Below are 26572 nucleotides of genomic sequence, written 5' to 3'. Positions count from 1 at the left end.
AGAAATCCATATCAAGCATTTGGGTGGAGTATTGTGTGATTACAGTTTAGATTAAAAAAGGAAAAGCAAAAAAAAGAAGCCACTGACAGCTTAAATTAAAAATTCAGTTCATCCAGGCAGCCAAAAGTTTGGGTGTTTATCTTAAGTTACCTCACCTTTCCTTTACCTTGTTCTTCTATGAGGGAGGAAGCCAGGGTTCAGGGTTGCTCTGGAGTCAGGATTAAACAGTCCCTCTGGCTTCCTGCCTTTTCCAGTCCAGACAGGGATGAGGCCCCAGTGGGCCTTTTCTTGTCTTTGTCCTTGTCAGCAGAGCCTGATAATTTCCTGTTGGTTCCTCCATCAAAGCAGCCAGGCTCTCATCCCTTTGATGCACCTCTCCTCAGACTCTGAAGATAGCCTGGCCCTGCTGAGTTAGTTCCTTGTTTTCACTTAGAAGCTCTAAGCTCCCCCAGACCTCCTCAGAGTGTCCTGTTCTAGAGCCATCCATTGGTGTATGGTGTAAAAACTGAGACAGGATCCAAGCAGGGAAATGGTTTTTCCACCTTTGCAGTGGGCTCCAGGCTTGCTGTCTGTCAGTAGAGGGGAAAGACCAAGAAAAAGATGCAAAAAATGGGGATGTTGCTTGCTTCTCAATTAAACATTTCTGATGGAGCTTCCCACGCCCCTGTCTTCAGAGAAGAGTGTGAAGATTACAAGTCTTTGATCTTGGCCTGGGTTTTGGTCCTTATTATCTATAAGATGTAGGCAAAGGCAATGTTCCAAAGATACAGTTTCTAATTCTATAAAATGGGGCTTATTATCTGTGCTTAGATTGTTGCAAGGATAAATGTGCCCATATCCCTACAGCAGTAAGCTCTGTGCTGGAGAAGAGCCTCAATAAATGAAAGGTATTAATTACTATTATTAATTATGAGACCTAGTTATTACCTTATCTTAAATGACCTGAGTAAGAGAGGAGTCATGTTACAATAATGAATTATAATAGTGATGGAGATTAATCTTACCTTAACTGGTATTAGTAATAAACCTTTTGGCTGGGAATATTATGGCAGTTCAAAATTTATTGACACTGTAAAACCTCTTCACTATTATATACAATTAGATGTGCCAGCCATGGGGAGTCAGAGGTCTTGGGTTCATGTCCTAGATCTCCCACAATTCCATTGATTCACCTTGGGCAAGAGATTCCCTTCCTCCAAAATTCAGTTCACCTAGCTTACCCGAAATAAATTCTGAGCAGGAGCCTTCCAGAGCTGACATTCTGGAGTTTTCATTAAAATGAAAGCTTCTCATGGCGCAGTTCCCATTTCCGCCACTAGGAGCAACAGCAAGTCATCTGAGGCTAAGCTCTGACTCACCACCCTCTGTCTCCCAAACATGCCCTTCAACTATTCAGTAACATTTTTTGTCTTCCCCCCTTACCTACACTTTAAGTTTCCCAAGACAAGGATGATACCCTCCTGGTGCATTAAATATAGAAGTTCAATACATATATCATGAATAATGTCAATTAAAAAAATATTGGTAAATTAAATCCAGCCTATCAGATATCACTACACTAATACTAGGTTATGTATGACCCCAGGACTCACTGGCTTAAAATAATTCTTTTTTACTGTCACACACTGGGTTTGCTGGGGTTTCCTTCTCTGGATTGGACAGGAGCACCGCTTCTCTTCCTATATATCTCCTCCTGCTCCTGGGACTAGGTTGGGGGATGTTTCACGGCAGTGGCAACTGTGCAAGATGTCAGGCAGAAACACACATGCCCTCTTGAGGTGTGAGCTTAAAGCTGGAAACTCTTTGTGTTGACCAAGGCAAATCACATGGCCAGATCGAAAGTTAAGGAGTCAAGAAATATAATCTTTTTTAGTGAGAGAAACTACAGAGATGCATGGCAAAGGGTGTGAATCCAAGGACAGGTAAAGAGTTGGGGTCAGTTATGCATCTCCCATAGGCAGAAACTTGTTCCCCTCTTGTCTCCATTCTCGGTCATCTTGAATAGTCAGGGCTCATGAGTTATATTATATAATTATGAGTAGAGCATTCTAGGACACTGGAGGAGACCAGGCCATTTCAACATCACACCAAATTGTTGTAACTGTGCTTTTCTTTACTTTGCGGTTCCTGTTGGAACAGAAGCAAACGGGCAAAACTAATAATGTAATAATATTTCACCAGCTTATAGATAAAGCTTGCAATTCTCCAAACATTCCTTCAAAGTATGTATTATTACCCATATCTTACAGATGAGAGAGTTGAGACAAGAAGGAACTTACGTCTACGGCCCAGTCTCATACAACTGGTAAGTAATGGAGCTGGGATTCCAGCCTGTGTGTGTTTGAAGCTAGTGGAAAAGCTCATGCAGCAGATCCCAGTCCTGATAGGGTTGGGGGAGGAGAATTGTTGGGGAAAAGGAGAAGAACTTCCTTGTACACCCAGGGGAGAGAGCATCCACCAGATCCTAGACATAGTGCCTAAGACATGCAATTGTACAATAAATATTCATGGGGGTGGGGGACGCGAAAGAAAGGAAAGGAAAGAGGAAGGGAAAGGCACAAAAAGCAGAGAAGCAAAGCGAAGAAGAAGGAGCATGTTAGAAAAATTATGGAAGCATATTGATGTACTTGGGAGAAAAAACACTCCTTCCCATGGGGGACAAAAATTTGTACATTCTGAAGGTCCTGCATTCTCTACACTTACTGATGCTGTGAACAGTTGCCTCCTGCACACCTCCACTCCATAGCCTAGAAAGTACAATATGAGCATGTCCTGACTCCTTGGCAATTGCTTCCTTCTTCTCCCAAGTCACATGTACCTTCTTGATATTGTTCAAGCCAAAGCACCCTCTAGATTCATGACCTTCTCATTTTCTGTTCCCTCTGCCTGACACATGACATGTGGCTTCTCCCTCATTTTGCCTATTTAACCAGGACCTTCCTGCATCTTCACTAGCAGAGGCACCCACTCAACACTCCAATCCCCTATAGCCAGCGCTCTCTGATCCCTTAGACTGCTATGTTCTGTTCATAACACATGTACGTATTTGAAATTGTATTACATATTTTCACTTATCTGTTTTTATTGGTCATTTCACCTCAGGCTGCAAACTTGAGGAGGCTAAAATGCATCTTTTCTCTGTTCACTCCTGCATCTTGAGCATCGAGTACAGTGCCAGACATATGGTAAGCACTCAGTAAATATTTGTAGAATGAATACATGAATAGCAAATGCATGAAACATGCTAACTGAATGAATGAATCTCCAAACCAAGAGCAGATGGATCATCTGCTTGAATTTAAACAGTGTACAAGTGTCCCTTGTTTACTAAGGGAATTTAATGATGCCAATTATTTACATTATAAAAACAATTCTTTATCCAAGGTTTCATTCCATTCAAAAGGTAGTGCTTTAAAATAGTAGTAATAATAATAATAATAGTAACAATAACCCAGTTTACAAAATCCAGACAACTTTCCTAGAACACGTGGATTTTCTAAGGTGTCTAATAGGTATGTAGGATGACAGTTATGCTTCTTATTTCTATTCCGGTTTGTTTGCTGTGTGGACTAAGAGTCTGGCTTATTAAAAGGCCTGGCAGAAGGCTGTTTCCATGTTCATATGTGCATATATTTACATTCTTTTTTAGATTTGTGAGTAGGCACATTTAAATGTATTTGTCCTCCAGGAGAACCACTGGAAATATTATTCAAGATTGGTACTGGCATGCTTTGCAAATAGTCTACAATTTGGACAATAGGATTTAAGAAATCTCTGTGTTTCAATTTTTGTGAATGTTGAAATGTTGACAATAGGTGCTGAGAAGATAAAAGCAGAAATCATCCCTGTCCAATGGAGAAAGCTTTCTAAAACAATCATCACTGTCTCCAGCTTAATTAACATAGTTGAACTAACACAAAATAGACTAAGAGTAACTCAGTGCTTTATCTGGCTTTGTATGTTTCTGGCCTCCTACTCAGTGACCTTTTTGGTGGTCATTCCGTAGAACACAAGTAGGTCAACATAGAATGCAGTATTATATGATGGTGGCTCAACAACTTTCTTCTTGGAAACAGTACTCCAGAAATGTCTCTCTATTCCGATTTTAGTTCTGTATCTTAAGACATGATCGATTCTCCATTTTACAGAGTACCATTTTGGAATATGGATAGAATTTAAGTATAACATTCTTTGTAGCTCTTCAGGAAATGTGTATTAAGTGTTTTAATTTTAATCCTGACAACTACTCTGCAGAGACTATTCTTATGCCCATTTTATAGGTGATGATAGGAAAGCTTAGAGAATTGAACAGCTTACTCTAAGTCAAGTAGTTTGCTAGTAAATGAAAAATTAAACGTGAACTGCTCAGATTTCAAAAGGGAACTAAGTTATATGGGCGAACTGGTAAGGATAGGGGAGTGAAAGCCTCCTTAATGATATTCTTGAGTTAGAAAATATGCAGACAAGTTAGAATAGGTGTAGGTAAAGAAAATCCCAGAGAAGGAATAGGCTATGTAAGACCATTGAAGCAAACTAGAATTTGGAGCATTTGAGGCCCTAAAATAGATTCATAATAGTGAATAGTGAATAGATCTTTGGGAAAGAGCATAGAGACACAGGGCTTTGTAAGACAGGGAAAATGTCCTCAATTGCACCTCAAGTGCAATGGGCAGGTGTTGAATTCTATTTTTTTTTTTTTTCTAATCAGGAGTGAACTGCTTGTGTCTGTTGATAGGGAACATCAGTGGCTGCCAGTAGATGAGAGGAAGGGTGCATGTGTGGAAGCTGCTGCAGTTAGCCCAAAGAGAGGAGCTGCTGACTTAGGGTGAGGCAGTGGCAGCCAAAGGGGAATCAATCTAACTGATCTCTGGAAATGGAAGCAGGACTGATGACAGGTGAGACAGAGAAAGAGAGAGTCCAGGATCATTCTCTCCTGAGTAACTGAAGCAAGAGGATAGATGTAGGTGCTTATCACAACTAGGGGAAGCCTGGAGGTGTGTGCGTGTAAGGACAGGTGTGGCAGTTTTATGAAAGCATTTCAAGCATGAAAGTGTTCTCCTTCCCTGTGCATGAAATCCCTCCCTGGGTTGGGAGGCAATGCCACCTGTTGTTTAATTAGTTAAAAGTCAAAATTGTTCAACTCTGACGAGGACATGGGTTCTGGACTCTGACTTTGGACAAAAACTTTCCTTGCTCTGTGCTTCCTCTTCGTGTCTAAAATGAGGAGCTTTGCCCAAAAGTGCCTGCGTTCCAGTTTCCCTCTAACAGCCCATGACTGCAGGTTACCCACTCCAGGGCAGTTTCTTCATAACTCTATCCAGAGGACACATTCAGGTTGATTATGTGTCACTTGGAGGCTCGTCCTGAGACACAGGTGAAATAGGATGTGAAGCCATAGTAGACACACACAGGCATTCGGGTGGCCCTACCTGGAGGTCAGTCAGTGCCCCGGTGTGCGTGTCAGGGCCACTGTCAGCATCATCACTCAGCTGCATGGTTTCTTCTCTGCTTCTCTTGGGAGGCAACAAAATTGGACTTGGAAAGTGAGCTGCCCAAGTGAACTCTGGTTATGGCCCCCTTCCTTGCGTGGGCAAATCCCTTACCTCTGTAAGCCTCAGTTTCCACATCTGTAAATAACAACATCTATGCCTGCTTCAGAGAATTATTGTATTTTAGAAAGGCAGTAACTCACAGTGCCTAGAATATAGTAAATATTCAGTCCATTTTTTCTCTCTTTACTGCGCTCCCCCTTCCTCTCTAGCTCCTGTGATCTTTCGTTTGTCAGAACTAAACTAAGGAATCAGACATAAAATATCAAACAGAAAAAATGACTTGACTTTTTCTTTCCCCACAGAAAGTCTTTATCTACCATTCCTATGCTTATGTGTTTCACTTCTGTCTCTTTGCAAGAGATGCCTAGAGACCAGTGATTATTGATACAGCATCACCGTATTTTAATATACAGGCCTATGGTAGGTGTTCAATAAATGGGTGTTCAATAAAAGGTTAAAGTAATAACCTTTACTGCTAAAGAGGAGGTCTGAATATGCAATCCTGGTAGAGAGGTGAGGAGAGAAGAGGGAAAAAAAGCACATATGTCATATTAGCTCCTCAAAAGATAGTTTGGAATAGAATATGAAGGAAAAATAGTATAATGTAGAATCCATTAACTGGCCCAAATTGCATTAATAGTTCTCTGCAATGTGACATATAGTCATCATTTAGTCTTTAGTACAAAAATTCTTGATTGACTAAGAAATGTTTATCAAAGCACCAGCATTTACGTGTGTAGTTATGGTCTGAAGATTTGCCTCCCCACCCCCTTAGCTTTGCTGACATCAATGAAAGGGAAGATGCATCCAGACAGTCTAATTTCTTTAAGTCAGGTGATTCACAGAAACAAAACATTGAAAGATGTGCTACAAAATAATCAATTGTCAGGTAAAACTGCTTTGGATGTGGCAGATGTATAAAACGAAGTAAGACTTTGTTGAGCTGAAAGTTTGTGCATTTACAAAATATTCTGGTAAGAGAAATAGAGAAGTAGAGAAATTTAGTCAGACAATCACTTAAAGGAGTTATGATTTCAAAACAGTTGAAAATTGGTTCCTTCCATCCCCTTCCTCCTTGCCTATTTCTCACCCTCATTCCTAACACCCAGTAACTGTTTTCCCATGATAAATATCTTTCAGTTTTCTTTTGTTAACAAGTTGGTTCAGAATACTTACATGTTTTATTTGACAAATACCTGTCTCAAATATCATGTCATAAATGGAAATCACACACAATAGATTGGGATATTTTACTTCATCATGTGCTTGATAAGTTTCAACACAAATAGGCAACTTATGTATTAATCAACAAGCACACAGTGGGGGTCACGGGCAGAACTGCCTCTGTGCCGGCATGGACCATTAGGGTGTTTAGTTGGAAGAGCTGGCATTCAAGAACACTGAAGGGGCTGGGATGGAAGCCACATGGAGAATGGTTTCAGCATGTCAAGTTTGGAGAAGAGAATACACTGGGGGCAACAATACAATGACCGTGTTGTTCAAATATCTAAAGAGCTGTCATGAAGAAAAGTGATTAGGTTCATTTTGCTTGGCCCCAAGGGGTATAAAACTGGGTGTAATGGAGGGAAGCTTCTGGGAGGTAGAGGGAATTCTGCTTGGTATAAGAAAGAATTTCTGGGCAGAAAGGTTTCAGCCACTATGTCGTGTGCTCCTCCCAAACCAAAGCTTTCATTCATTTCAGGCAGAAGAACTCAGAGTATATGTCCATCTGACAGATGCCTTATCTCACAGGAACTCTGCTGTGGATAGGACAGGGTGTTGTGAGACTGCTATGATCTTGTCTAAATTTTAATGATAATCACATCAGGTCTAGTTAGAGTAACCATGTTCTGTGGATAAGGTTTATTTTTTTTAGAATTTATTTATTTATGCATACAAGAACTGGGGTACAGGCCAGAGGTGTGGGGGGTGAGAGGATTCACCAGAGACAGAGTGGGAAACAGAACAGACAGATCTACTGAAATACTCTGCTGAGGGGAGCAGCGGGCATGTCAGAAAAGGTCTGCTGTGCTATGTGGGTCACCTCCCTGGCCAGGGATTGAACTTGTGCCGCAGTGACTGTGGACAGCTTCACAGTACTGCACACTCTTACACCACTAGGGAGGCCCCGGATAAGGTTTATTTCTACTGCTACTACCACCACCACTGCTGTAGTTACTGCTGATAGCACTCATAAGTACTGTTTGCAGAGCAGCTACTGTGAAACAGGTATATATTCCCTTTTTGATTTTCCACACACCATGTCATTGAACCTGCAGTCCTGTTTTGTTTTTGAAGTCACCCCCACTTTGCAGCTGTAGGACGCTCAGATTCTGTAAGCCATCTCCTCAAGCACATATGTATGTCTCTGATCAGAACATGAGATATTTTTCTGCTTTACAGGGAGGGTGGGCAGAAAGGGGAGGAAAGTAGAAGTCTGGAAAGGATAGAGTAGAAGAGATGAGAAATAACATGTAAGAATTCTAAGCTTAAACCAGATTTATTTTGAGAAAAAGTGATACTCTATTCCTGAACTATTCTAATTTCTTTTGTATCTAGCTATACATTGCTATAGATTGCAATCATCTGTGACAGTTTCATTTGTTTGCTGCTTTCTCTGATGAATCCATGTAATTGTGTGGCCACTGCAGCCTTCGTAGGAAGAACTGCTTCACAACTGCATTAGGAAAGATTGATTTATGTGTGGCTTATATACATCTTCTCAAAATGAGAAATCAAGAAGGAGTCAGGTAGGGCAAGTTGAAGAACTTGAGTAGAAATTGGAAGATCAAAAATGGTGAGGAGTTTTGGGGATATCATCAGCACATCATGAATAGTAAAATTAAACTAGTGTCTAAAACCAGGTGATTCTAAGCAGTTTTGATAGAGACAGTCTCTTCTCCACCGGGATTGTCTGAAGTTGGATGAAAACTGAAGTTGGATGAGCTGATGAGACAAATATGTTTCAGTAGGAGAAACATATGGAAAGCATATCAACAGTATTTGTGCCTATTTTTTCACTTATGATATTCTCATTATGCATGTCACATTCTCCAGCCATCCTTGCTTCAATTGTGGTAATGTTAGGGGGAAAGGATGTCCTAAGATAATCTCATACAGGCTTTGTGGACTCCACCCCCACTCCAGACTAAAGCCATCAGGACATTGGAAAAGACAAATCCCATCACCACCAAGGGGAGGGTGGCTGGGACCTGAGGGTGGAGTTGGGCAGCCAGGTTGGATATAAAAACCAAACACGTGGGCCTTGGGCTCTCTCTTTGGCTCGCAATCGCTCGCCTCCTGGTTTCACCGCTCCTGGCTGGCGGCCAACTCTGAGAGCGCCATTTTGGGATTCCTGATCGGCGGAGTGGGTAGGACTCATTTAAAACTTTGTCTCCCACTTTTCTCCCAGAGCTGTACATTTTCTCATTTCCCCTTCCCTTGTAAATAAACCTTTTATTAACTTTTCACGTGTGCCTGCAGTAGAGCATTGATAAGTCCTTTTAAGCGCGCGGGTGAGGACCCACAGTCAGGCACCCCGTTTTGTATCGGGGTTGCTCTACAACAGTTACATTAGTTTACAACAATGTATACATTTCAGTTGTATAGTTTCTCACCTCAGCAACTGTGTATTTTATACATACCACCACCAAATATCTAATTACTGACCTATTTCCACCTGCCCTTGCCCTCTGATAAACACCATTTTATTGTGTTTGTTTGATTGCTTTTGTTTTTCTTTGTATTGCACAACTGAGTGAAATCATATTTGTCTGGCTCCTTTTGACTTATTTCACTAGGCATAATTCCCTCAAGTTCCTTCCATGTTGTCAAAATATGGAAATATCATTTTTTTAATGACTGAGTAGTATCCCATTGTGTATATGTGTATATGCATATATGTGTATGTATGTATGTGTGTGTGTGTGTGTGTGTGTGTGTACACACCCCACAACTTCATAAATTGTTCATCTGTTGTTGAGCACTTGGGTTCTTTCCATATCTTGGATATTTGAAATAATGCTGCCATGAGCATAGACATATCATGATCTTTTTGAATTTGTGTTTTATATTCTTTGGCTAAATACCTAGAAGTGGCATAACTGGACCTATGGTATTTCTATTTTTAATTTTTTAGAAACCTCCATACTGTTTTCCAAAGTGTCCAGCCATCTTCAAGACCATTATCAACCCTTTATTCACTTCTCTGTTTCCTGGGGTTCCCTCTCACACTCACTCCTAGAGAAGTCATCCTGTGCATCTCAGCTGCATTCTAGATCACATGCCATTTTGATCTACTAGGTATATTTTTCTTTTGTGTCTGCTTTCCTTTCCATGCAAATGGAAAGAAATGTTCATGGCAAGTTACAGATTTACTGGGAAAATGCCCAGTGGAGATCATCAAGTGACCTTACAGGATAAGCTAACTTTAAAGAGTATACTGGATCCTTCACAATGCAGTATGTTCTAATGAGCTTCACAAATCCAATAATTCAGTCCCCAAAATGATGACTGATTAGAACATTTATTGTATTTTCCTAACACTTGAGTGATCTCACTGGTAAGTGGAGGCAATCTGGGTAAGAGAGAAACTCACAATACTAACTACTTGTAAGGCAATGAAGACAACTTCATTCACCAGAATTTTTCCTAAGAGGAACCCTATAAGTGTCTCAAAGAAATAAATACTATGTGCAATGGATAGTGAGCAGCGAGAAAACACTCAAGTGGAGGAAAATGGTTCCCAAATTGCTTTCTGAAGGACACCATAGCTCCTGGAGATTTTTTGCTTTGACTGAGCACTCTGATTGGTGAAAGGATGAAAAATTGGGCATCAGAGTGAGGGTAGATCTAAATTGTACTAGGTTGCTACATGGCACCACTGCAGGTGGTCTTACTGACACTGAAACTGGGAGGTAACTATGGAGAAGAGAGAAGTCTAGTGGAGATTTTTAATATATATATATATAAATTTATATACATATATATACACATATACACACACTATAAATCCCCTATAAATCCCTTCTGTTTTCCTGCAGATACCTTTAATAAATTATATCATGTTTATTTGTTAATTCTTTAATGACACTGCTTTTTTTTGGGGGGGTTAAATATTTAAAAGTGGCTAAGTTATGAATCTAAGTTGTTATTGGTAAAACAAGGAAACAAAATATTTCCCTGCAGCTTATGAACTAAAGGAGAACAGACATTTGGGTTACACATAGTAATAGGATAATGCTATCTAGCTTTTCGAGTTAAGAGAATTAAAAAAAGAAATAACAAACTATATGGAAACAGTAGATCCTCAATGTGTTTACAATTTCCTTGGGAAATAAACAACTTATCTCAACTACTTATGAGAAATTAAACATGTTGATGAAGTTGGTAACAGAGTGTGTGCATATGCATGCACGTACACATGACTATAGGGGCTTAACTGAAAAACCTGTTACAATTACCAACTGCGGAGGGTGGGGGACTGACAGATAAAGGAGAGTAGAGGGGTGACCCAGACTCATAGCTTCTATGCTTTCCCTGCCAGAGGGCTGACCCTGTCTGTGGGGAGAGACGTCCTCATGTGCATGTCTGACCTCTCTTCCTGGCATGCTTTGCTGGGATAACTGGTGACTCTGCCTCTCTTCTCTCCTGCTCACCTCTCTTTTGATAACCACACTTCACTTCAAATATTAATACAAGCCATTTCGCTGCTGTCAGATCTTCCTGTTACTCGGGTGTCATTTATCTCTTTGAAATGATTTTGCACATTTATAATTTATTTTATTTTAAGGTTTTTAACCTCAAAGTATGGTGTTGCCGTTGTTGTTCTGAGTTCTGCAAAGAGGAGGTCAGCTGTTTATCAAAAGTCTAACTACAGGCAATATCCCCAGCATGAAGTACATATCCCTTAGGGAAGGACTCTTGTTTTCCTCATTGTCTGCATTCCCAGAGTTTCTTTTTTTTAATATTATTTATTTATTTATATATTTTTACATCATTGTTCATTTGTTTAAAGATTTATTTATTTATGCATACAAGAACTGGGGTACAGGCTAGAGGTATGGGGGGTGAAAAGATTCACCAGAGACAGAATGGGGAGCAAAACAGGCAGATCTACTGAACTACACTGCTGAGGGGAGCAGCAGGCGAGACAGGAGAGGTCTGCTGTGCCATGTGCCATGTGTGCTCCCTGGCTGGGGATCAGACTTGTCCTGCAGTGGCTGCGGATAGCTTCATAGGCTGCTTCTTAACCCCTTGAGCCATCGGGCAGGCCCCATCATTTTTTCATTTTTGTACAATGTTTGATTTCTCCTCTCAGGTGTAGTTCACATAGAATTCTCACCACCAGTTCACAGGTGAACCATCACCATAGTACCTTGTGCTCTTCTCTCCCCTGTTTTGATCCCTCTCCTTCCACCTCCCCTGCAGAATGTCTCTGATTTATGGTTGCCTGTTAATTTTTTTTGTTATTATTTTCCCCAATCACTTACTTGGTTCCCCTAAATTCCTTCTATAAGTGAAAATGTCCAATATTTTTCTTTTTCCTTCTGACTTATTTCACTGAGCATAATCCCTTCTAGTTTCTAGCATGGACAAAGCACAGAAGATCCGCTGTATAAATATTCAAGTGTTTCCTGGGGTCCTCCTGATAGGAGTCTATATTATATTTCACACATACTTTAAAAAGAAACTTTTGTCTTATTCTTAAAGTCTATTATTGCTAGGTGCATTTTCTTAGGTTCCAGTAAATTAAATTTTTTAGCAACTTAATTTGACTGTCTGCAAACACATTTGTAATCTTTGGTATTCTTTATCCTGTTATTCTTTCTGTGTCATATATCATTGTACTGTATTGCATTCCTTAAAGAGAAAAATTATGGAAAGTATATTTTTTTTAAAAATCCTTTATTATTATGGCCTATAGCAATTAAAGCTTGAAATTAGAATTAAGGATTGTGCATTTTGATTCAGGCAGCAATATAGATGTATTAACACTGTAGTAAGGTTTTCTTTGCAGGCACAAAGTTGTCATTAGGAAATATAATACTCATTTTTTGCTTGATTAATTATAGCAGAGGCATAACAAAATATATATTGTGTGTTGAAGCATGCACCATTTGCAAAATTAAAGTCATGAATAAGCTGAGGTATGAATCCAAAACAATCTTTAAAAAACTTGCAGAGTAAGTGTGAAATTTATTTTTTGAAATACTTTTGGTTAAGAGAATTAATACACTTAAAGCGTCTTAAAGAAATACACCTTGAAAAAACAGTCCAAATCTAAATTAGTCTGAGTTCTCCTCCCAGCTTCCTAAATCTACCTTGCCTTTAGGTATGTATAACATTGCAGGATGTTCTGATAGTGATATAGAATAAATATTCTGTAACACATAATAAAAACATAATAAAGCTACTATTTTCTGGTAGTAACCAGATATCCAGATATCAGTGTTCTCCATGATTATCTGATATAATCCTTATGATGACTTTGCCAAATAGGTCTTGTTTTATTTATTGTTGTTGTTGTAAAACTTATGCTCAGTGAGATGTATATATCTTAATTCGTAACATTTTATAAGTTTTGGCAAACGTATACATTTCTGTATTCGGTACTCCAGTCAAAGAGAGAACATTCCCTACATCCCAGAAGTAGATACTATATTCATCTCTGATTTCCATATGAGAAAAAAGTAGGCTGAAAAGAATTAAACAATCTACCCATTATCACACCAGATACTGGTACTAAATAGTAAAACTGGTGTCCAAATGCATGTTCCTGACTGCGCTATGCTAGGGCATCTCTGGATTAGCTACAACATCTGTGGATGTTCTTCTCTTTGTATATGTGCATTAACGGTAGGGTTTGGAGAGAAACAGATTAGAAGGCTGAGTGAAACAAGTCTAACAGTGTTTCTAATAGTATTTTCAAAACTGCTAATCAGAATAGCCTAGCTTGTTGTAAAGACACAGATTCACAATCCATCCTTTTATTTGTTTTTTTTTTAAGATTAGTTTATTTATGTATACAAGAAGTGGGATACAGGCTAGAGGTGTGGGGGCGGGGGGAGGGGTTTGAGAGGATTCACCAGAGACAGTGGGGAACAGAACAGGCAGACATACACTGCTGAGGAGAGCAGAGGGAGAGACAGGAGAGGTCTGCTGTGCCATGTGGGTTGCTTCCTGGCCAGCCAGGGATCGAACTCCTGCTCAGTGCTGCAGTGGCTGCCAATAGCTTCATAGGTTGCTTCTTAACCCCTTGAGCCATGTGGGAGGCCCCATCATTTTATCTGTGTGTGCTTCCTGAGTGATCCTGATACAGTGTATTTATTAGGGAAGGCTGTGGAAAGCTGTTGTAACAAATTAACTTGGAAATGTCAGCAACTTAACACATCCCAGTTTATTCTTACAAAAGAAATGCCCTTTTTCATGTTATATTTCTAGCTTTATTGAGATGTAGTTGCCATATGTGTAAGTTTAAACTGATTTGATACACTTACATATTTTGCAGAATGATTACCAACATAGCCTTAATTCCCCATCATGTCATATAATTACCATTTATTTGTGGTGAGATCATTTAAGATTCTACTCTCACCAACCTTCAAGTATATAATACAGTATTATTAACTGTAATCACCATGCTGTACATTACATACTCAGTAATAATTCATCTTACATCTGGAATTTTGTATCTTTGGACCAACATCTCCCAATTTCCCCATCCTGGGGTTAATGCCCATTCTATTCTGTTTTTAGGATTTTTTTATATTGTACAAGAATATAGAGAAAGGGCAACCCTGTGCGCTATTGGTGTCTATTTAAATGGGTAGAGCAACTATGGAAACAGTGTGGAGTTTCCTAAAAAAAAAAAAAAAATGAACACTAGAATCACCTTATGATCTGCAGTCCCATATCTGGGTATATAGCCAAAAGAAATACCTGGATCTCAAAGAGATCTCTGCACTCCCATATTTGTTGAAGCATTAGTGACAATAGACAAGATATGGGTATGACTTAAGTGTCTGTCAACAGATGAATGAATGAAGATGTTACACACACAGAGCCACAGGAATTTTTTCAGATGTCCACTTTGCAGTAACAACTTGAGATTCTCTGTCCTTTGTACTGCCATTGAAATGGTTATGTCCTTGCAGCAGGTAGAGAGAAGAGCTGTAGGGTCATGCACTTAGCTCTTACACCTGTCCTAAATCCATCAGTCAGAAGTCATATCAACTTCTTGGAAAAGAACTGAGAACTGCGGAGGAGAACATAGACCTGGTGAGAATACAGTGAATGTCATCTCCACAGTTAGGTTTTGAGAATAATTTCCCTCTAAGTCCCTTCCTCTGAAAGTTTGTGGATATGATGTGGCATAGATAGATTTAATCTTCTGCATTCCTGAGAAGCAATACCCTCACTGTAACTACTCCACGATGGCATATGCTCTCCCATGTCTTCTCTTTGGCTAGTGTATGCGTAAAAACTATGATTCTGTTATATTGATGCTGGTCATCCTTGGCTTGTCCCCACTGGACTTGGTTGCTCTTTAATTCCTTTGAGATAGTGCTATTTAAAGTGTTCCTGGCCAGAATGGTTTGCATTCCCACCTGAACTTGCTACCACCTGGATGCTGGCTTTCTGCCTGCTGATACTTAGAAGGCAAGGGTTTTAAGGGTCTAGTCTCTGGTGGTTATAAACCTCCACTGGATTCAGACTGTCTTGGCTTCTCATCCAAGAAGGTTGTGTGAGTTTGGTAAGTGACTTGACCTCGCTGAACCCAATTCCTCTTGGTAAAATGGGTTCTTCATTTTGAATGCTTTTATAGTTCTAATATGAAGAACTCCCTCTGCATTGCCTCACCCAGAGAAGTGGATTTCACTGTTACAATGCTGAGAGAGAAACCTTTTGCCGTGTCTTCAAATTAAAGTAAATTCATTCCCCACCTTCTTGCAAGCTACCTTTGACCCTGTCTTTCAACTCTAGGTGATAATTTTATGGACGTTAAAATAAAATTAACAAAATGGTACTTTTCTGTCAACGAAAGGATATCAGCTATTAAAAGCTTGTGAACAATAACTCAGATTTCTCCTCCACTTTCCTACAGGAATCTGTGTGTTATCTAACAACAGGAGGATGTTAAATCATGCAACGTAAACTTTCTTCCCGCAGGGCGGCAAGTGAGCTATTTTAAACTTTCAGTTGTGACACCATTTTTTAGGTTGTGTCAGCATGCCTATTATCAATTTACCCCTTCACAAGGTGCATGCATCTTCTCCAAGGGAGTTTACTGAGATCTCTTTCCCAAGAAGGCCTGGATGTCTGAGTTTGTCCTTGAAAGGAGACTTTCTTGTTCAAATCTGAAAACACTGCAGATCTGTGTTTTCACTGCACATCAGTATACACAAGCCCATCCAGCATACATTCCTACACATTCTCAAGTAATACCTGCTTACCTTTCTTTACCCGATCATTTAGAAAACTAATTTGGCTGTGAAAAACTCATTTTCCCAAAAAGGGGTGTTTCAGTGAATGATGTATTTGTCAGAATCCTGGGCAGGATTGATCATCACCTACACCATGGTACTTGGCTGACACTTCAGGCTTAGAAAAATAATAACAAAGGAGCTATTTCTGGGTCTGATCTGATTCATAAAGCCTATGAGGACCATAAGCACATGACTAATCAGATTGACAGGACTGGGATTAGGGTGAAGACTAGAGCATGTGTTACAGGTGTCTCACTATTTAAGGAGGTAACAAAAAGCTTGATAGTCAAGAAAAATGCTATTTTAATGCTATATTTTAAAAAATTTTAAAAATGCAATACTTCCTGATGAAAAGAATTTTTAAATAAGGGTAGGATAGGTATTACTTTGTTTTCTTTTTCTTCCTGCTGTAATATGGCTCTATGCAGTACTGATACTATTCCTTTTCTTACTTAAAATGTGGTATTTTGTGCATCATGAATTTTTTGCATTAATTTTGAGATTTTTTTTTAAAAGAGTGCATTGAAATGCTATGTGCCTTAATTGCTGATTTTATTTTGAACTCTTTAAAATTTATACCCATGACAGATGCCTCATTGCCTCACTCTGCTTCCAGCTTTGCTCCTTGATCTTAGCCCAAATGCAACTGGAGAGGGAAGGGCAAACTCATTTTATCTTGCTCTGAGGTTCTGCATAACATTAAAATTAAGAAGAAATTACATGTTCAGGTACACAGAATTATTCCCAATAGCCAAAAGATGAAGCTATTTAGGTGTCTTATCAACTGGTGAATGGATAAGCAAACTGTGTTATAGAGATTCAGTGGACTATTACTAACCCCTTAAAAAGAAGGGACTTCTAATACATGCTATAGCATAATTAAATCTTCAGGAAATTAGGCAGAGTAAAATACATCAATCATGAAAAAACAGATACTGTACAATTTCACTTTAAAGTGATATTGAGAGTTGTCACAATAATAGAAAAAGAAAGTAAGAATGATGATTGTTAGGTTCTGGGGACATGGAAGTGGGAAGTATAGAGTTTCAATTTTGAAAGATTAAAAGATTCTGGAGATTGGAGCCACAACATACATACATACATACATACATATATATATATATATATATATATATGTTACTGAATCTACACATTAAAATGGTTAAGGTAGAATATTTTTAGAGTACTTAACACAAGTAAATAATTTTTAAAAAGACAAATAATGAGAGACAGAGAAGCACATTATCAAAAGCAGAACTTGAGGATGGAGACAAGGAACCAGAATGCCAGGAAAGAAGAGAGAAAGAGAGGTTGGGTGAATGGCCACAGGGCTTCTATCTCTTGCTGAAATTGGGTGCACAGAGAGTGGGACTGAAATATGTTTACTCAACTTCACATGTCTTTTCTGGCTCTTCTTCTTTGGTTACTTCCTAGGTAAAAAGTCCATAAATATAAGATATATTTTGATTAGAGAGTGTGTCTGTTAATGGACACCTTCATAGTGCTGTCGGACTGACCGAGATGTGCAGAGCATTTTGAATGCTTTTATAGAAAAGCTAAGACTTATTTTTCTAATAACTCTTTCATCTGCAGCATCTAGTTTTTCCATTAGGAAAACTAAAATAGCTTGTGGAATTGCTTTTTGTCCTTCTACAATAACAGACGCTGCAGTGAGCCCGTCGCTTTGGGATATATGTAGAATATGATGTGGATACAATGAGAAAAACCTCTCTTCACTCCACACCCTTTTGGCAGAAGGACATTTTTTGACATCCCCTTCATGTTTCCAGGTCAGAGAACATCTTCCCTTGTGTGAACAGAAAAGAGATAATTTATAACAGCATATGCTGAAATAATGGACTGTGATCTCTTTGAGGGCAAATAGCATCTATAAATAATTTTAGTAACTCACAAATAGCCTTGGCCATACTTAAGTTATAAGCAAGCATACTTTTTGGTTAGTTGGTTGACTTTACATTTCATTTAACCTGGATACACTAGATGCTTGTTTTTTCATTGGAGTGGGTAGAGAGAGTAGGCTAAGTTAAACTGTGATAATAACCTCTTCCAGAGCTCTCCCATATGCTCCATGTCCATTGAAGGTCAGCTCTAGCTCTGCCCTCTCTCATTATTCCTCTGCAATCCAACTAACAGAACAGTCTCCCTCAGGTTTTCATGACCTAGAGTATAAACAGGCATGATGCACCAAGCTTCTTTGTCAACTAACTAGTTGAGTGTGTTATTGTTGTAGACTCTCCTGAAAGGTCATCACTTAGTCTTCATTTCATTGGTAAAAAGAGGGTAGGTCTGTATACCTTTCCTTCCAGGAGCTTCTCTGCAACAACAGTAACCACACTATACTTGTTAGTTGACAAAGATAATCTAAGGGGAAGAGAGCTAATATCTCTACAATTTCCAAGAACTTTATATATTGTTCTTATTCAGTCTTGACCACAACCCAGTGAAGCGCATATTGTTCCTTTTATTTTTCTTCTACGTGAAGCAACTGAGATCAGACTGACTCAGAAATCTGGGTAAGGCCATAGAGTTAATATACATGATAGCTGGTGTTTCAATCCATCCCAGCTAACTCAAAGACCACATTCTTCCCAAGACAACATGATAATTCTCACACTTAGTTGTAGACCATGTAAGGTCTAAAACCCCATTGTGCCAACCATTTTTTTCAATAATTCAACCCAACATGAGCACTCATGTTCATTGATAGCTCAGCAAGTAAAGACTGATGCAAACATTTAAGTTATAGAAGCAGAATGGTAGTGAAAATGGCATAGTTATACCACATTACACATTTTTCTCATGAAAAACACATGAATCTCACTGCACATAAAAGTACAGGTGACCCAACTCCTCAAGAAAAAATATTACTGAAAATTGCTGTATTTCTGGAACATTGGAAATAGTACTTAAACTTGTATTTCTAGAAATGACTAAGAGTGGAGAATTAATAAGAATAAATTCATTAATAATGTAAGAAAAGAGTTTGCCAAGGCAGTGCATTCATATCACCATAAAGCCAGAGGTTGGAGTGCAAGTGGATTTTCCCTTCAGGAAGAATATATAAACAGCTTTTAAACTCACACTTAGAGAACCCAAACCCTTCCCCTCCCACATTCTGTTGTTATCTGATCCTCAGGACATGATTTTAAAGAATAAAAAAAAAAATTGGCACAAATGCTATTGTCCTGTTAATGAGAAGAGTGAAGGAAGAATGGAAAGAACCTAAATGTCCAGTAACGGGCAGATGGATAAGTAAAATCTGACTCATCTCTTTGAAGAAAGGTCATTCCACTGTCAGAAGTCTTCATTTCAAATAATGGGTGAAGATGGTTTGGCTTTCATTTTAAATGAAGTAATTAAAATAGAAAATGGAATGTCTCATAAGATCTCTACTTGTAAGACAAATGAATAGAAAAACAAAGGTGTGTGTATATGTAGGAAAAGGTAAAAAGGAAATATACACAGATGGGAAATCTATTCTTAGTATCTGCAGTATAGCCTGAATGACCATAGATGATTAGTATATTCTTTCATTTATTCTTCCAGTAGACATAATGCTAGACACAACAGTGAATAAAATTAACCAAACTACTATCTTGCGCTGTTTATAATGGGGGTAGGACATTGATAAAAATCAACTGGGAGAAGGCTAAGTAGGATAAACGAAATATAGTGCTATTGAGCAGGGAGTGTTTTACTTGTTGGTCATGAAAGGCTTCTCAAAAAAGATATCTTCAGTGGAGGCCTAAAGGAAGTTGGGAAAAGGCAAGTAACAGGAGATAAGCTTTCTTTCAGGCTGAGTGAATAGCAGGTGCAATGGCCCTGGGGGTACTCGGAGTTTTCAAGGAAAAAAAAAAAAAAAAGGACACAAATGTAACTTGAATAAAGTGAAAAAAAGACACGAGAACTGAGAGAGGTATGGTTGTTGGCAGGGATAATCATGTTGGTCTTGTAGACAAGTTTTAGAACTCTGGCTTTTATACTGAAAGATAAGACACTTTTTAGTGTGGGGAGATTCTGAGCCAAGGTTTAGAAAGCTCTATGTTACAAGGATTGTTCTAGCTACCCTGAGGGAATTTGACTGAGAGCAAGGTAGGGCACACGGAAACAGCTAATTCTAAATTGTACTTGGAGATAGCAGTGGGAAAAAGAGGAATGTCAGGATTCAAAATGTTTCAGAGATGAATGTGACAGGGTTTTGTTATGCATTGGAGATGTAATATGAGGAGACGAGAACTCAGTCTTGATACCCCGGTTGTACAGTGAGACACTGGTAAGATGAAATTGCCACTGCTGAGAAAAGATGGAAGAAGGCGCCATTAGGAGGGTGGCATGGGAAGAAATCAGGAATCTGATTCGGGATGGAATAATTTTGAGATGTCTAGTTAAATAGGAAGTTAAACACTTGAGTTCAAAGTTCAAGGGGTGGATGAAATAACCTAGGGATTAAGTACAGCTAGATGAGTTCCAGAACTCAGTCATGGGACACTTCTCTACTTACAGCTGGGGAAGGGGAAGGAAAACAAAAATAGGTGACTAAAAAGTGATGACCAGTGAGGTATGAGGAGTGGACTTTCTCCCAGAAGCCAAGTTAAATATCTAAAGATGAACAGAGTTTATGTCATTTGCTGCTGATGGAATGTATGTGAGAATATAAAAACATTATATTTTGCAACAGAAATAATTGACAGGTATGGTTCCAGTGGCAATGTCAGACTAAAAGCCTAATTAGAATTCATACAAGGGGAAATGGGAAGGGAAGTCAAGATACTGAACTTAGTCTTGTTCAAGAGTTCTGCTATGAAGGGAAAAATATATTGGGCAATGTTTTAGAGGGTTATGGGATAAAGGGAGAACTTCTTGTGAGATAAGAAATATTACATTTTTTTTGTATGATGATGGGAATGGTACAGTACATAGGGAAATTTGATAATGAGAGCGAGAATATTATGGTCAAAAAAATAGCCTTTGCTAGGTGGGAGAGGACCCAGGGGACACTGGGGAAGTTGGCCTTCACAGCAAGGTGAGTTCATTCTAACAGGAACAAAAAACATACCCTAGTGAATATACATGCAGAAACTTTGGGAATTTTGGTGATGGACACAGGTGGAACTTCTGATAGGCTCTTTTTTCTGAGTGAATCAGGAGAAATAATGTTGTTTTTTTTTTTCCAAGTCACATAGCAATAAATCATAGAGCCCTCTGGATCCCAGATTCCAAATTACCTTTTTTTCCATGACACCACAACGGTATTGCCTAACCTTCGTCAGAATAAAAACTAAAATGTCTCTACATTTTGAACATCTTCGTTTATGTTAACATTCTGATGAGGGTCATCATTCAATTTCTGAGTTTGTATTAGAACCTTTTTTATGGTCAAAGGCATCCAGTGAACTTTCCACTTCTATAACTGTAATCCCTTAGCTGATTTCCTAAAGTTTTCAAAGCTCAAACTTAATAATAATAACCTAATCTCCATAGCAAGATTATAAGGTCAGTATTAGTAGCATGACTTTACAAATTAGTAAATTAAGGCTCAGCAGGATTAAGAAACTTTATCACCATTACACCCTTCACGCCTAGCATGGCTCATAGGGCACACTAGGTATTTGGTGGATGAAAGGAGATCACCTGTCTTGTAAATTGTGTTACTTAGTGGGCTTTTAGTTGCAACAGAAAACACTGTAAAATTGTTATAGAGTGTGATCTTTATCAAAAGGATACTAGTGCCAGTTTCAGTCCAATAGTTAATTTAATGATTCAACGTTGTCTCAGTTCGCTCAGTTTCCACTAGCTTCGCGTTTTGCCACCCTCAACTTGTAGCTTCTCCAAATAAGGGGTCCTTATTTGGACAAGCTAGATTTTGTGCCTACATACTCCTACACCATTAAGTTGGTAAGATAAATGAGGCCACCGTAATATCACCTGAAACCAAAAAAGGTTCAGGTTGTGGAGCACAGCTGGGCTCAGCCTCCCTGGGGACATAGACATTTAGAGGAAAACAGAAACAAAATCTTGGTGGGGAAGGTAGAAAGAGAAAGCCTGTGGGTAGGCAGAGTCTCAGCCCTCACGACCAAGAGTGAGGGTTGGAATCGGAACTAGATTGAACTGATTCTGAAGTCTGGCTCTCTTCGTACTTGAGAGAATTGCTTACCTTTTTCTTTTCTTCTAGTTTCACCTTCTCCTTCTTTTCCATCTCCCTTCACCACTTTATCTTCCTCCCTCTTCTTTTATCTCCTTTCTCTCTCCTTTGTTCTTCTCTCTCCTCTTCTCTACTCTTATTCCTTCCCCCACCTCCCTCTCTCTCTCTCACAACAGTTTTTCACTGAGTGTTCTGGAAGCCAGTCAATTAAGTAAACTTAATCCCTCACATAATACTTTAGATTATTCCAAAAAGACCATATTCTTTAAAAACAAACAAACAAACAAACACAGACTTGAGAACAGTAAATTCAGATAGGATTAGTTTAGGGGCACCTCTCTCTTTGGACTTTATTAATTTTTGTTGAAAATTATTTTATCAGATCATTAAAGAGTAAATTTTTATAACCCCATGGACTTAACTATGAAACTTAAAATCACATTTGCAGAAGTCAAGGACTCTATTTCTACGAGCCCTGTCATTTATCTGATGATAACTCTACGTCAACGAGACAAGGAATGACATGTTCAAGGTCAAGGTGAAAAAAAACCAAAACAACTAAAGACCTATTGAACAGGAACCACATCAGGTGCTATAAACATAAACCAACGGTCTCAAAATGTCCTTCAGGCTTTCTGATGGGCAGACCCTCATGTTGTTTCTTTTCTGCATAGTTCATACATTCATGCTTTACGTTTTTTTGCAATAAGTGATCTTTTTTCCTGGAATTAGTGTCACCTTATTTTGGCACCTTTCTTGACCACTATTTATAAATACTTCTCTTACCTTCTAAACTCCAAAATCTACTTCTTGGATTCTTTTCCCAATAGCACTTACAACACCAGGCACACTCCATATTGTTAAATTCATATTTATCTTTATTTCCTTACCAGAAAGTAAACTATGATAGACTGGTATATATTTTTTCTGTTTTGTTCCTTGTTATGCCATGACTACCCTGAGCAATTCTTAGTATGTGGTAGACTTTGAGTGCTTCCAAAATAAAGGAATAAATTATAATCCTTAATTTCAGGAAGCTCCCATTCTATTGGGAAAGGTGTGAAAACCCACCAACCCACTCAACAGCCATCCACCAACTGTATTATTATTGCATTATTGCATTAATACCATGAGACTTAATAACGCCATACAGGGTTAGATGCTTGAGACGCCCTTCTAGCTCCATTACTGCATCCTGATATGTCTAGTAGGCTTCTAAAACTCTCTACTCATCAGTTCCTTCATCAATGACATGGAAATAATGGAAATAACATGATCTCATTGGAACTTTTTGAGGACTCAATCTCTGTAAAATTCTTTACACACCATCTGACATAGAATAAGTGCTCATACATGTGAAATATGTTTATGTATAAAAAGAGATAGATTCAGTGGAAACACAGATGAGCTCTGCCTAAGATGTTCAAGAAAACAAAAGGGCATGAACCTAAAACTTGGGTGTTGGTAGAACAGTAAGTCATCCTTGAAAAATGAGGACTAGGATATGAAAGATTTTAGTCCCTTATAACTTTTAAGTATAGAGAGACACACATATTTCTCTATGATCATCAATCTGTTTTAAAATTGTAGTGATTGGTGTAGGAACAGAATCATTTCCTTGGTGCTACAACACCAGCAAGTAGGATGTGCCTTAAAAGTATAGTTTGAGGGCCTCCCCGGTGGCGCAGCGGTTGAGCGCTGGGTTGCGAAGCTGCCCGCCGGTTCGATCCCCGGCTGCTCCCCGGCCACCGGAGGAGGGTCCCACATGGCGCGCAGACCTCTCCTGCTGCCCACTGCTCCCCTCAGCAGTGTACTTCGGTCCTTCTGCCTGCTCTGCTCCCCACTCTGGCTCTGGTGAATTCTCTCACCCTCCCGTGCCTCTGACTGTACCCAGTGCATGTATAAACAAAACAAACAAGCAAATAAAAAAATAAATAAATAAAGACATGCCTCTATTAAAAAAAAAAGTATAGTTTGATTTAATTTCTGCTACAAATTTTGCTCGTTTAATGTGCTACTGGGCAAAAACAGGGATGTTCAGAATTACAGTTCAACTTAAGTATAATATAATGCTATTAAATATAACTAGGTTACCTTTGTTGTCAGGAATTGTATAGGTGATTTCCGTAATATCAGAATTTCTCTATCATTTTAGTGCTTTCTCTGACTTTCACAGTAAATAAGAGTGCTTTATTTTGCTTAATTGTATATGCATAATATATAGACTATTAAACCATGATCTACACAGAGTAGGTGCACAAAAGAACATTGGAGTTCAAAACTATAAACAGACATGGTAATTTGTTTTTGCAAATAATATACAACTTGTGTCAGAGAAAGAAAAAATAAACATGTTATTTCACTTAATAACAATTATCAAGGAAATGTTGAGTCGTTATTATTCTGTATTAGTTCTACTTGCATTCATGGTAAATGGATGAAAGCTGAATTAAAATTTGACATTTGGGCCATTTCCTAAAAATATGTGATTTCTCAGTCTTTAAGTACATTTCCTGGCTCATGTTTTCATCTAGGCAACTTTGCAACTTTAATGTTGTTTAAAATTAAATTTGTTCTTTGGTTTGTTACAATACTTAGCAAGTTAATAAGTTTATAAATCATAATTAACTACTACTTTCTGTTCTGCTGCCCTCAGAATTGCTTTCCCTGTGACTCTTTTTTCTTTATCCTTGTAATTTGCCACAAGTGTATAGTATTTTAAAGATGGGTAGACCTTATTTTCAAGGTGTGTTATACTGGCTTCACTCAGATTGTGTAACCATGACATGAGTGACATGTATGTGAGCGTGTTGTCACATGTGCTTGCACATGTGTGTGAGCTTACAAGTATGCTCAAGTGCTTAACTGCCCTCTAGGGAACATCACATTTTTAATATTCTCTTCTACTGTGCTCGGTACAATTCCTGAAACATGTTGATTCCAGAATTCCATCAGGGACTTCCTGCTTCTGTACAATAAAAGGAAGTCAAATAAAGTGTAATGAATTTTCAAGTACTTCAGCAAGGAATTTAAAATGTTCAAAGAGAAGTCAAAATGCCTCAATCATTAGGATTCTGCTTAGGGAATGTGGGTGAGCTTCATTAGAATGTGAAATCACTGGGGGCAGAAAAGATTCCTGCAAATGCCTCTTACTTCATCATATACATCAGACAGATCTTCCCTAGTGGTTTATCTAGAAAGAACTGTGAGTTTAGCAAGACGGGGGCCAGAGGGAAATGCTTACAATAGTTAGGTCTTACACCTCACTGCACTCAAATATTTGCAAGTCCTTGCTCATCCTTGGCAAACCTTGCTCTCACAGGTGTTCTTGCTCACCTGCATGGCATGATACACACCTGCTTATCCTTCTTCTTAAGCCTAAGAAGAAATATAAAAATTTATATTTCCTTGCTAAATCTCTGCCTTTCTGTCTTTCTCAGCCATCCCAGGCTTTCTTTGTTATTTTCTTTCTTGTTGACAATTTACATTTTGTATTGATGCCAAAAAATATTTAACAGTGATAACTGTAGTACAGTTTATGTAATAGAGCTCAGGTACTTATTTTTTTTTTCAAGATTTATTTATTTATGCATACAAGAATCGGGTGCAGGCCAGCGGCGTGGGGGGTGAGGGGATTCACCAGAGACAGAGTGGGGAGCAGAACAGGCAGATCTACTGAAATACACTACTAAGGGGAGCAGCAGGTGAAACAGGAGAGGTCTGCTGCGTCTTGTGGGTAGTTCCCTGGCCTGGGATAGAACTCGTGCTACAGAGGCTGCAGATAGCTTCATAGTGCTGTGCTTAACCCCTTGTGCCACCAGGGAGGCCCCAGAGCTCAGTTACTTTTTACAGTTGGCTCATACTGTTCATCAGGATTGTTTACCTGCCACAAAACCTGAGAACAGGTGCTCCTCATTTCCTTCTTTTCTCTCCTCTCAAGTCCAGAGTGTTGATACAGCTTTATCCATCCTTCTTGGTCTGCTTTGCAGCTGTGGACAAGGCATGGCCTGAGGCTGTTTTCTATAGTGACCTTTTGATTGATGCCACTATAAGTTCAAAGCCTCCAGCACTTCCCTCTCACCCCGGAGAGCAGATAGGTAGATAGGTATACCTGGCCAACCTATTAGCTGGTCAGGGAAGCAACGGAAGAGCTTCCTGGATTGGTGATGTCCCTTATGTATATATTTTCCTATATTCCTCCTCAGGGAACGCCACCATCTTTCACCTTTCACCTTTGAAATCTGATCTAGTCTAATTGGTTGCCATCCTAATAGCTCCACATGTAGATACTCACTTTTCATTGACTGAGAATTCATTTGAATGCTGTCCCAAACATTTTTACTCCACATTTGCCTCAAGATACTGGGTTG

Source organism: Talpa europaea, assembly GCF_964194135.1.
Source record: "Talpa europaea genome assembly, chromosome: 16".
In the NCBI taxonomy this organism is placed as follows: Eukaryota; Metazoa; Chordata; class Mammalia; order Eulipotyphla; family Talpidae; genus Talpa; species Talpa europaea.
Note: the sequence above shows the minus strand (reverse complement) of the source record.